We start from the raw sequence: 13,317 nt of genomic DNA, 5'->3' as shown, positions 1-13,317 counted from the left end.
TGGAAAACCTGAGGCAAATTCTACAGCCTTTATCTGCTTTTAACAAATCGAACACTTGTAAAACAACCCTTGTTCTTCTGAGGCTGCTGCTTTAGAGAATTAAGGCTTGTGCACATATATGAGCAGTAGCATCTAGTCAGAAGGATGGTAACTTGATTTTAGGAATATCTTAAATTTGTCACCATCTTTCAAGATTAGAATTAAAAATCACAGTATAACAAAAGCGGCGATTTAAATTGCTGTTGTTGTTGTGTACTGCTTTGACTTCAAAGCACTAGGGTAAATTCAATTAGGCAAATTTTAGAACAATTTTAGGAAAAACCTCTATTAATTATTTTCCTAACTCTTTCTCTCTCTCTCTCTCTCCTTTATTGGATTGTCTCTTATTGTCACCCACTCACTCTACTCTGATGATACAAGTCTTGATGCCCCATTTCTTCCATAACCATCTTCATGCTTTCTTCTATGCCTAGAGCACCCTTCCTAAACTGATCTGCCCTAAAAAACCACTTCTGTCACAGTGTCAAGGCTTATTCATTCTATTCAACATGTGTTCTGAGCTTGTTTGTGTTGTGCACTAATCTTAAACATATTGGTGATGCCTCTGTCTTTCCTCCTCCTCCTTCTCCCTCTGCTGTCTTGGTACCATCTGTGATGCTGGCAGACCAGGTGCCAGCTTGTGCCAAGGCCCAGTGCCTCTCTGAGCACTGACAAATGCATTGCTAGAAACTAGTCTGGCTTACCTGTGGGACAGTATAATTAAAATGCGTGTTAGTGTTTATAAAAACATTTTAGTGTTTAGGCTTCATGGAATGCTTGTAGGATGCTGCCTGTATAATCCTATTTAAACTATCTGTATCCCATGATATAAAGTTATTGGAGTGATGGCATTGTAAGCCTCTGTAATTTTGTAACTCCCCAAACAGGAGAAAACAACACATTAATTAAGGTAAAGTGCTTGGCCTGTGCACCAGATGGCCCATTGAAGGCAAATGAGACAGAGTCTGTTGATTGCATTCCTTACTCCCTCCAGGAAGGGGAGGCCTGTGCTTGAACTCATCCCATTAGCTTGGATTCTAGGTTGAGGCGGGTGGGGTAAAAATATCAGCTTTATATGTCCTTTAAGGCTGATCCATGCCAAGCAGCATGGGGATCTCTTGCTTATGTTTAGGAACCTTTGCCCCTGAACAGTCCAAACAGCATGAAGAGACCCAGTTTCTCCTTGTCAGGAATTTTTATCCTCTCTCTCCCTGGAAACCAAGCTGAAGGGATGAGTTCATGCACTGGCCTCCCCTTCTAAGAGGGAGTGAGGAATGCAATCAATAAAGTCTCTGTCCTTTTAATGACAGGTTTCAAAGTAGCAGCCGTGTTAGTCTGTATCCGCAAAAAGAACAGGAGTACTTGTGGCACCTTAGAGACTAACAAATTTATTTGAGCATAAGCTTTAGTGGGCTAGAACCCACTTCATCGGATGCATAGACTGGAACATACAGCAAGAAGATATTTATACATTCAGGGCTTGTCTACATCACAAAGTTGCAGCGCTGGTGAGGGGGTTGCAGCGCTGCAACTTAGGAGGTGTACACATCTGCAGGGCATCACCAGCGCTGCAACTCCCTGTTTGCAGCGCTGGCCGTACTCCCGTTTTGTCTCGGGTGTAGAGGATCCAGCGCTGGTAATCAAGTGTAGACACTTACCAGCGCTTTTCTTGACCTCCGTGGAATAAGCAGGTATCCCACCATACCTGAGGAAGCCTCTAGTAATCAAGCAGGTCTCCTTCCCTGCGTTTGCTCTCGCGTTCCCCGAATCCCCGAGCAAGCAGGTCTCCTTCCCTGCGGTTTGCTTTCGCGTTCCCCGAATCCCCGAGCAAGCAGGTCTCCTTCCCTGCGGTTTGCAGGGGGGTTCGGGGAACGCGAGAGCAAACTGTGGTGAAGCTGGTCTCCTTCCCCGGTTTGCTCTCGCGTTCCCTGAACCCCCGTGCAAGCAGGTCTCCTTCCCTGCGGTTTGCTTTCGCGTTCCCCGAATCCCCGAGCAAGCAGGTCTCCTTCCCTGCGGTTTGCAGGGGGGTTCGGGGAACGCGAGAGCAAACCGCGGCGAAGCTGGTCTCCTTCCCCGGTTTGCTCTCGCGTTCCCCGAACCCCCGTGCAAGCAGGTCTCCTTCCCCGGTTTGCTCTCGCGTTCCCTGAACTCCCGTGCAAGCAGGTCTCCTTCCCTGCGGTTTGCTCTCGCGTTCCCTGAATCCCCGAGCAAGCAGGTCTCCTTCCCTGCGGTTTGCTCTCGCGTTCCCCGAATCCCCGAGCAAGCAGGTCTCCTTCCCTGCGGTTTGCAGGGGGGTTCGGGGAACGCGAGAGCAAACCGCGGCGAAGCTGGTCTCCTTCCCCGGTTTGCTCTCGCGTTCCCCGAACCCCCCTTGAAGCCGCCCAACAGCGCTGCAGTGTGGCCACATCTAACACCACTTGCAGCGCTGGTTGCTGTAAGTGTGGCCACTCTGCAGCGCTGGCCCTATACAGCTGTACTAATACAGCTGTAACAACCAGCGCTGCAAAATTGTAGATGTAGACATACCCACAGAGAACATGTAAAGGTGGAAGTAGCCATACCAACTGTAAGAGGCCAATCAATTGAGATGAGCTATCAGCAGCAGGAGAAAAAAAACTTTTGAAGTGGTAATCGAGATGACCAGTGTGAGGATACTTAACATGGGGAAATAGATTCAATTAGTGTAATGACCCAACCATTCCCAGTCTCTATTCAAACCTAAGTTAATTGTATCTAATTTGCATATTAATTCAAGTTCAGCGGTCTCTCTTTGGAGTCTGTTTTTTGAAGTTTTTTTGTTGCAAAATTGCCACCTTCAAGTCTGTCACTGAGTGGTTAGAGAGGTTGAAGTGTTTTCCCGCTGGTTTTTGAATGTTATGATTCCTGATGTCAGATTTGTGTCCATTTATTCTTTTGCATAGAGACTGTCCGGTTTGACTAATGTATATGGCAGAGGGGCATTGCTGGCACATGATGGCAAATATCATGTTGATAGATGTGCAGGTGAATGAGTCCCTGATGGCATGGCTGATGTGATTAGGTCCTATGATGGTGTCATTTAAATAGATATGTGGACAGAGTTGACAACGGGCTTTGTTGCAAGGATAGGTTCCTGGGTTAGTGTTTATGTTGTATGGTGTGCGGTTGCTGGTGAGTATTTGCTTCAGGTTGCAGGGCTGTCTGTAAGTGAGGACTGGTCTGTCTCCCAAGATCTGTGAGAGTGAGGGATCGTCTTTCAGGCTAGGTTGTAGATCTTTGATGATGCGCTGGAGAGGTTTTAGTTGGGGACTGAAGGTGACAGCTAGTGGCATTCTGTTATTTTCTTTGTTCGGCCTGTCCTGTAGTAGGTGAGTTCTGGGTACCCTTCTGTCTCTGTCAATCTTTTTTTTCACTTCAGCAGGTGGGTATTGTAGTTTTAAGAATGCTTGATAGAGATCTTGTGGGTGTTTGTCTCTCTCTGAGGGATTGGAGCAAAAGCGGTTGTATCTTAGAGCTTGGCTGTAGACAATGGATCGTGTGGTGTGTCCTGGATGGTAGCTGGGGGCATTAGGGGATGAGAGCTAAGGAAGCATTGTTCTAAGTCAGCCATAAAAATGTTGGCATACTGTTGGGCCATGCAGGTACCCATAGCAGTGCCCTTTTAATGTTACACAGTACTTCACTTCCCTTCAGTGGGCCACCTCCTGTGCAGGCTGAGTACGTTACCTTAATTAATGCTACTTTTGCTGTTTGGTGAGTTCCACAAATTAGAGAGACATACAGTGCAAACACTCAATATAACTTTCATGCCGTGGGATACATGTTATACAATCAGACTTGGGTTTCTGCCTTGCTTTTTGACAGTCTGCCCTGAGGTTTGTGCTCACAGTCATGAGCCACTCCAGACAGTGTGACACCATCATTGTCATGTTTTGAAATTAGTTGGTTAGCTACTTAAGGGAGGGATAGTATCTTGCATCTGCATGGGGAGGTGCACTCTGAGACACTTAAATTTTTGTATTAATGATTAAACTGATTTCAACATGATGTACCTTAATCACATTCTCTATGTATTTCAGGGCCAAATTCTGCCATGGCATGAGATGTCACTGCTCCTTTTAGTCAGTGGGAGTTACTTGACTTATACCACAGCAGTATTTGGCTCATACTATTGTAAAATCTGGGAAGATTCTAAAAATCTGAGAAGAAATGGAAGTATAGTGCTAATAGACTATTTAGTACAATACATGGTACTGAAACAACCTTAATTCTAAAAGCAACATCTCAGATTCAAATATTTATTAATTGTGGGACAGCTAATGTCTTCTAGGTTTTTCCCGTGTCTATCGGGATTCTTGATAGTTTGTTCTGAATTTCTTGGATTGTGCAGCTGCTTAAGTCTCTGATGTCCAGTCCTCTGTTTGCTGAAGGCAGAGGTAATAGGTGTTGAGCTGATCGATGAACACGCAGGAATTATCTCCAGAGCTATGCCAGTCTTTGTTTTCAAAGGTAAACTCTTGTGTCAATCTTAGGTCAAGTGTACCCATTTTAAAAACCAGACTGCTGTTACAAGACAGTAAACAGATTGTTTTGAATTGTTTAAATTATTGTGATCACTCAGATAATCTTCACTAGCAATGGTGTTTAAATGGGGTTTTCTGTGTTTCCACAAACTCTCTCTATTGGTGCTACTCTAGTGTCTTCAAAGCTTGCACTCAATTGTAGCCTTCTAGTCAATTGGGAACCATGTTGTTACTTAGACAAACACACATTTGAAATAGATTTTTTTTTCTTAGAGACCAAAATGGACTATAATAATGAAAACAATTGGATAGAAAAATAGTAGACTAATAAGGATGATTTGAGACAGCTTCACTAGTAATATTAAAGAACTCTAGTGAGAAGGAGATAAGAAGTAATGTTACAAAATGCAGGTGATCAGACATGGTAATGTATATGGTCATTTGATCCTATTTCAAAGTGCTTAATACTTAAATGTAAATAAAATTTGTAAGTTGTAGAACTAGAAAATAACTCTGTCCTTTGGCATCTCATCTTGACTCTGGCCAGCAGCTAAGTACCACGCTTAATTATTACTCTTTTAATATTTTTTCAAAAATAAACAAAGTAACTTTATAAGTAGAGAAATCCAGAAAATAGGTTCAATAAAAATGAACCGCCCACCCCCTTCTGTTTTTTTTTTAAACTGAATTTTTTTTTAGTGGAAAACTTAATCAAAACCACTCAAACTTTTAAGGCTTTTCTAATGGACGGGGGGAATGACACTAACATCCTGGCATGGTAGATGAGACCATAATGGGCAATATGACAGCAAACTTGCAGCTGTTGGTTTAAAAAGGTAATTGTGCAGTGGCAGGTTTGGGTTGGTGCATGCTTTCTCCAGTAACTTGCCAGTGGTCAACCTCTCATCTGATATGAGGAGGAGTAATATTGCTCAGAAGTGGAAGCCATGGGAGTGGAGTCAGATGCAGCATACCAGAGATGATGTGCAAGGTGGCATGTGACTGCATATCCACCAGTTTGGTGACCACTTAAAGATCCCTTTGCCAGGGAAGAAAATAAGTAGGAGGTGATTGGGTGGAGGAGGCATGGTATATGTCCCATTCCCAACTACCTGAGAGTATAGGGTTTCTGAGGAAGTCATCATGGCAGATGCTAAACCTTGTCCTGAGCACCTCAAAATGCCAAGGGGAGAGAAAATGAAGGTCCACTTCTCCCTATTTCCAGGTGAGAGGCAGCAAATCTGCTTCATGCCAGGACTTGGAAGGAGAGACAAACAATCCATATTTTGAGTTCTCCTCTCACTCCTGAAAGCAGAGCGAAGGGAAATGGCCTAAAGGAAAACTTAGTGTTGTCGGTTGCATCAGGTATGGTCAAGGCTGGCTTAGTTCATGCTGTGAGGAGTGCTTCTGACTCCTCGCAAGTGTGTGTGTGTGTGCTCTCCTTCCTGATCCCATCCTCTTGCCAAGCCCCGTCTACCCTGCTCTCCCATATCATTTCATACATGCTGCTCTCCTGCCCTCTCAGGTTGTTAGATTCTTTGTAGATGGGGGTTAGGGTTCCCCTTCTCCTCCAACATAGCTCTGTTTGTAAGGGGGCAGCAGCCACTTGCTGAATTCTATCTGCCACACAGTCTCTGTCTGCTGGCACTGCTATTTGGGGATATGCTCTTGCCAATGACAAGGCAACACTCAGCAGGGGGTGGAGAATACAGGGCTTGGAAAATCTTAAAAATAGATAAAGACCAAGATAGATAATTCATCCACCCAGAAAGGTCAGTGGTTTCATCTCCCCTCTAACTTGTCAGAGGGAAGATGTGTGTGAGGAGGCCAATCCTTACAAAGTATGGGGGAAGGTAAGACCACTAAGCTCTAGTTAAAAACCAGCTCTTTTGAGATGGAGGTAACAAATGATACATTTTTTTTTCAGAGTAAAATGGGCACGAATACAGACTATCTTTTAGGGCAAAGAAGGAGTGATGTGGGCAATAGGGTGAGTGCTGATTGAGGGGAAAGTGCCTTCTAGTGAATGAATGTAGAAATTGAGTTTGGCAATGGGGCGAGATCTTATTAAATGGCAATTCAAGAAGGATGAGTCAATCATACCACAGTGATGGATGCTTTTTAAAAATCAAGAGAATATTCCAGAATAGAGGGATGACTAAGCAAAGTCACTTATAAAAATATACAATACTGACTTTTTGCACCATAGAAGCATCTAAAATATAAATATTTATGTAACTTATTAGCATATAATCATCAATGTTACATTAACTCAAATGCTCCTTTTGGATTCTAATGATAGATTGTGATTTGTCTGTTCCACACATTTCTATCAGTATACATTAAACATACAACTCGCTTCCATCTGCTAGAAATCTCTCAAAACACCATCCTCCACCATAACCTATTTTAGTTGACCAGATACCACTACAGTATGTGTAATATGAATACCAAGATCAGAGGTTCTAAAACTTTATTCCAAGGTATTGGAAGGCACTTTAAGATAATCTCAACTCCCATCTGCATCACATAGACTTCTTTCCTTTCTCCCCACAATCATGTAATAATCTTCCGTCATCTCAGTATGAATGACTGTGCCGAAGTCACTGTGGATATGAACTGGCACAACTTGACTTTAGTAGATCCCCAAGACACCTATAGATCTGCTATCTTATATTTGGTCATGCAACCAAGGGGCTTCAGATAATTGCTTTGTGTAGCACAGTGGCTCGAAACCTTTCCAGACTTCTGTACCCTTATCAAAAGTTGGATTTGTCTTGCGTACCCCCCAAGTTTCACCTCACTTAACTTACAAAATCGGACATAAAAGTACAGAATTGTCACAGCTCACTATCATTGAAAAATTGAATACCTTCTCATTTTTACCATATAGTAAAATAAATCAACTGCAACATAAATATTGTACTTCTATTTCAGTGTATAGTATACAAAGCAGTGTAACAAATCATTGTCTATGAAATTTTAGTTTGTACTGACTTTGCTAGTGCTTTTTGTAGCCTGTCGTAAAACTAGACAAATATCTAGATGAGTTGATGTACCCCAAGAAGACCTCTGAGTACCCCCGGGAGCATGCAGACCCCTGGCTAAGAACCACTGGTGTAGCATATGTGTCTTTGACACTGTGTGCCTCTTTGGTTTAATTTCAGAATGCAATGTCTGTGTGCATGGAGGGTTGCAGGCTTGTTCTCTCAGCTGCTGTGGGCTGTTCATGGAAGGCAAACAATGCTCTTTCATAATGGCTTTCTTCTTTAAATAAGTGTCTGGCTCTTTGTATACCTAAAATCATAAAACTTTGCATATAAAGGAGGCAGTCTATTTTAGTGGCTAGGGCCATGAGATGGGAGTCAGAAAACCTGGGCTCTAGTTCTAGCTCTGCCACTGAGTCCTATGTGATACTGAGTAAGTCACTTCATGTCTCTACCTTTACTTCCCCTCTATCTTTCATCTGTTTAGCTGCAAGCTCTTTAGAGTTTCTCACCATGGTTATGTCTGGTACCTAGGACAGTCAGGCCCTAATTACAAATGAGAGCTCTAGGTGCTAATGCAGTGAAAATAATAATAAAAAAATACAAAGAGCTGGACTAAAATTATGAACTCTTCATGACATTTCTGTTAACTTTTAACACGTTTTCTGTGTTGAACTTTAAAAAGAAAAAAATTGAAGTCTCAAAATTTTTGGCCAGCTCTCTATACATATAGAGGAAAGTAGGAGTGTTTAAATATGAATCTTGTTGATAAGTTTATTACTTAAATTAGAAATTATACTGCAGATCAACTGTTAACCTGACATCCAATGCTTTATAATAATTATATAATCTAATTAATATAATCTAATAATGCTTTATTCCCTCAGCACTTACACAGAATATATCTGTTTGCCCTACAGCATTTGTTTTAACTGTTCTGCTGTTATGTAAAATGTCACAATGTGGTGCTAATAAAATAATGAGGTTGCTGCTTTTCAAGGGTAACTGGCTGTGCTCCGCGTGACAGAGATCACTTAAGAAAAGATTAATTATAGTGAGATGGAGGCTTTTGCTTACTAGAGGGCCTATTGCCTTCTGTTTAGACTAAACAGATTAGCAAATGATGCCTTTTACTTAAATTCCTTTTGTATCCAAAGCCCATGGTACAAAGTTCCCTAACATAAAAAGTATACATTTTAATGATATATTTCCCACATAATGTTTCTTCAAATGTTAATGGCCATATTAATCATATTTGCACATCTTTTTAATTGGATCTTTGGAGAAAATTTATTGGTTATTCCTCCTGTTACAGTTCTCACTTTAAACAACCTATTACAACAGGTATGGTCTTAATCAGAACATGTTGAAGGTAATCTGCTTTCTTAAAAATATGCCATGCTGCTATAATGAAGTGCTTAATTATCACTGCAGTTACAAGCTAATTATTAAATACAAAATTATAGATTACATATAATTACTGGGATCAAACTGTATTTTTAAATCATGAATCCCCTTGAACTAGAATGTCTTGTAACTATTTCAGCAATGGAAGAAGTAAAGCCACATTTTCTTGGTTTTAATACAATGTGTTAATCCTTTTGTAAATTGGCTAAGATTATTAACTTGCCTGAAAATCTAGCTTCTGTAGCTCTGTCTTTGTAGCTGAGCTGTGTGTGAGTGTTAGAGGTGCCTTTGTCCCCCCCTGGGGAAAAATAACAGGAACATGATAAGGGGGAGGAACACAGCACAAAGATCCCTTCCCATCTTTTCTTCCTTATCCTTCCATTGGGTCAAGGATTTGACCTTGTCTCCCTCTCCCTGTAGAATGAGCCAAGGCTCTACCTCAAAGCTTGCCTAGGCAGCTGGCCAGTAGGCATTTTTTGTCTAGCTATAATATTTTTTCTTTAATTACATATTAAATGAAAATGTGGACTTGAAACCTGTTAATTATACCCATTTCAGAGATTATAGGGCCAGAAGGGACTATTGTGATCAACTGCTCAGAACTCCAGTATAAAACAATGCAGTAATACATAATGCATACACAACCTTGGAGTAATTCCTGTTGGAACCAGGGTATATCTATCTTTTTGTTAAATCAAGAGTTGATGTTTTTCTGTCTCCAGTGATGGAGAATTCACCACAATGATAGATAAGATGTTCCAATGATTGGGTTTAAAAAGTTCCTCACTGTTTGGATTTAAAAAATAAAAATGAAAATTTTGTGGCTTGTCTAAATTCAATTTCGAACTATTAAAGCAGCAAAGAATCCTGTGGCACCTTATAGACTAACAGACGTTTTGGAGCATGAGCTTTCGTGGGTGAATACCCACTTCCTCAGATGCATGTAATGGAAATATCCAGGGGCAGGTGTATATATGTGTGCTAGCAAGCAAGCTAGAGATAACGAGGTCAGTTCAATCAGGGAGGATGAGGCCCTGTTCTAGCAGTTGAGGTGTGAAAACCAAGAGAGGAGAAACTGGTTCTGTAATTGGCAAGCCATTCACAGTCTTTGTTCAATCCTGAGCTGATGGTGTCAAATTTGCAGATGAACTGAAGCTCAGCAGTTTCTCCTTGAAGTCTGGTCCTGAAGCTTTTTTGCTGCAGGATGGCCACCTTAAGGTCTGCTATAGTGTGGCCAGGGAGGTTGAAGTGCTCTCCTACAGGTTTTTGTATATTGCCATTCCTAATGTCTGATTTGTGTCCATTTATCCTTTTCCGTAGAGACTGTCCAGTTTGGCCGATGTACATAGCAGAGGGGCATTGCTGGCATATAATGGCGTATATTACATTGGTGGATGTGCAGGTGAATGAACCAGTGATGGTGTGGCTGACCTGGTTAGGTCCTGTGATGGTGTCGCTGGTGTAGATATGTGGGCAGAGTTGGCATCGAGGTTTGTTGCATGGATTGGTTCCTGAGCTAGAGTTATTATGGTGTGGTGTGCAGTTACTGGTGAGAATATGTTTCAGGTTGGCAGGTTGTCTGTGGGCAAGGATTGGCCTGCCACCCAAGGCCTGTGAAAGTGTGGGATCATTGTCCAGGATGGGTTGTAGATCCTTGATGATGCGTTGGAGGGGTTTTAGCTGGGGGCTGTATGTGATGGCCAGTGGAGTCCTGTTGGTTTCTCTCTTGGGTTTGTCTTGCAGTAGGAGGCTTCTGGGTACACGTCTGGCTCTGTTGATCTGTTTCCTTATTTCCTCATGCGGGTATTGTAGTTTTGAGAATGCTTGGTGGAAATTTTGTAGGTAGCCACAACAGAGCCAGACGTGTACCCAGAAGCCTCCTACTGCAAGACAAACCCAAGAGAGAAACCAACAGGACTCCACTGGCCATCACATACAGCCCCCAGCTAAAACCCCTCCAACGCATCATCAAGGATCTACAACCCATTCTGGACAATGATCCCACACTTTCACAGGCCTTGGGTGGGAGGCCAATCCTTGCCCACAGACAACCTGCCAACCTGAAACATATTCTCACCAGTAACTGCACACCACACCATAATAACTCTAGCTCAGGAACCAATCCATGCAACAAACCTCGATGCCAACTCTGCTCACATATCTACACCAGCGACACCATCACAGGACCTAACCAGATCAGCCACACCATCACTGGTTCATTCTCCTGCACATCCACCAATGTAATATACGCCATTATATGCCAGCAATGCCCCTCTGCTATGTACATCGGCCAAACTGGACAGTCTCTATGGAAAAGGATAAATGGACACAAATCAGACATTAGGAATGGCAATATACAAAAACCTGTAGGAGAGCACTTCAACCTCCCTGGCCACACTATAGCAGACCTTAAGGTGGCCATCCTGCAGCAAAAAAACTTCAGGACCAGACTTCAAAGAGAAACTGCTGAGCTTCAGTTCATCTGCAAATTTGACACCATCAGCTCAGGATTGAACAAAGACTGTGAATGGCTTGCCAATTACAGAACCAGTTTCTCCTCTCTTGGTTTTCACACCTCAACTGCTAGAACAGGGCCTCATCCTCCCTGATTGAACTGACCTCGTTATCTCTAGCTTGCTTGCTAGCACACATATATATACCTGCCCCTGGATATTTCCATTACATGCATCTGAGGAAGTGGGTATTCACCCACGAAAGCTCATGCTCCAAAACGTCTGTCAGTCTATAAGGTGCCACAGGATTCTTTGCTGCTTTTACAGATCCAGACTAACATGGCTACCCTCTGATACTTTCCAACTATTGACGCTTGTTATACCTTTTTGTCTGGTAGATTGAAGATCCAATAATCAAATATTTGTTTCTCATGTAGGGACTTGTAGACTATGATCAAGTCACCTCTTAACCTTCTATTTGTTAAACTAAACAGACTCCATTCCTGGAGTCTCTCATTACAAAGCATGTTTTCTAATCCTTTTCTCTTTCTCATGGCTCTTTTCTGAACCCTCTCCAATTTTTATTTACATTCTTCTTGCTTCCCTATTGCTTAGCTTGGCTCTACTTCCCTCATCCCACCAACTTTAGAACCTCTTGTTGCAGCTTGTTTTTAATTAGACAGTGATCTCTTTGGGTCAGAGCCTCTCTATTTCCTGTGTATGAGGTACCAAGCACAATGAATTTCCAGAAAGTTAAACAATTACTCCCACAGATTCCCTCATATTATTAGGAGTATCTGCTTGGTGGCCTGGTTCCTCAGGAGCCCCGGTGTTCCATGTATCCTTCCTTGTCCACCCTAAGAAAGTTCCTCATTGTGGCGGAAGTTCCATAGTAATGGATACTACAGCTTGGAGTTGTACTAATTTTCCTAAATCTCTGGTGTGGGTACCTAGCCAGTGCTGATTCCCCCATCCAGTTCCTGACCATACTACTACCCCAAACACACCCACATGAATCACAACTCCTTCGACTGCCCTATCTGAGAGGGACCAGGAATGTTGTTGTAGAGATGGCTGACCCCATCTCTACATTAAATGGAAAGATTTCTGTTCAGAAGGTCCCATCCACATGCCTATTATGGAGGCACGATATTTCCCCTGAGGATGGTGTGTGGGTGAGATTGTCTCTCTGACACACAATCTACTGCCCATCTAATTTGCTAACATTTTCAATGATCACCTGTTTGTGTGTGGTGTCTGAGGGAAATTAATCACTTTCTCATTAGCTAGCCTATGGTATGTTCTCTAAATGTAATTATGTCTCCCCACATACAAAAATCTGCTTACAGTCTAAAGATGCACTTTCTTGTAGAACGGTGTGTTTTATAGTGTTTTGTTGTAATTTGTTAGGTCCAGTTTTTCTTAGGGAAGAGTTGCTGGCACTCTTCCATTGGGAAGGCAAAATTCATGTGTCTTAATTTAACCTTGCTACACAGATTTGATCAATGATTCTTTTTACATAACAGAGCTATGAACTTTCATATAATGAAGATGTTTAACTATAAACATTCCTTTGAACAGAAAAACTAGGCTGATGTGTGTGACTTTTGTTTAGCATTTTTCTGGCATTGGACTTTTACTGTGTATCATAAATATATTTATGGCCCCCTTTATCAGAGTGGGAGCACTTCATAGTCTCATATATTTATCGTCCCAATACTCCTGTGAATTTAGAGACCTGCAATTATCTCCATCTGTGTCATGGAGCTCTGAGGTGTGAAGACTAAAGGCTAGATTTTGAATGGTATTTAGGCACCTAAAGATGCAGACTGGAAAATCCCACTAGGTTCCTAAATGCCTTTAAAAATCTGGCTCTAAATGATATTCCCACTGTTACACTGGGCATCTGTGGTGGAGCAGAAAATTTAA

The 13,317-nt window shown here is 42.1% G+C and overlaps 1 protein-coding gene across 1 annotated transcript in view; it reads left to right on the top strand.

The window, feature by feature from the left end:
• The window catches only part of CLSTN2 (calsyntenin 2), a 749,401-nt gene that overhangs the window by 180,645 nt on the left and 555,439 nt on the right, over positions 1-13,317 (top strand). The window lies entirely within an intron of this gene.

This window comes from Gopherus evgoodei, chromosome 9 (genome assembly GCF_007399415.2).
Source record: "Gopherus evgoodei ecotype Sinaloan lineage chromosome 9, rGopEvg1_v1.p, whole genome shotgun sequence".
Taxonomy (NCBI): domain Eukaryota; kingdom Metazoa; phylum Chordata; order Testudines; family Testudinidae; genus Gopherus; species Gopherus evgoodei.
This window is presented reverse-complemented; position numbering and strand designations above follow the sequence as displayed.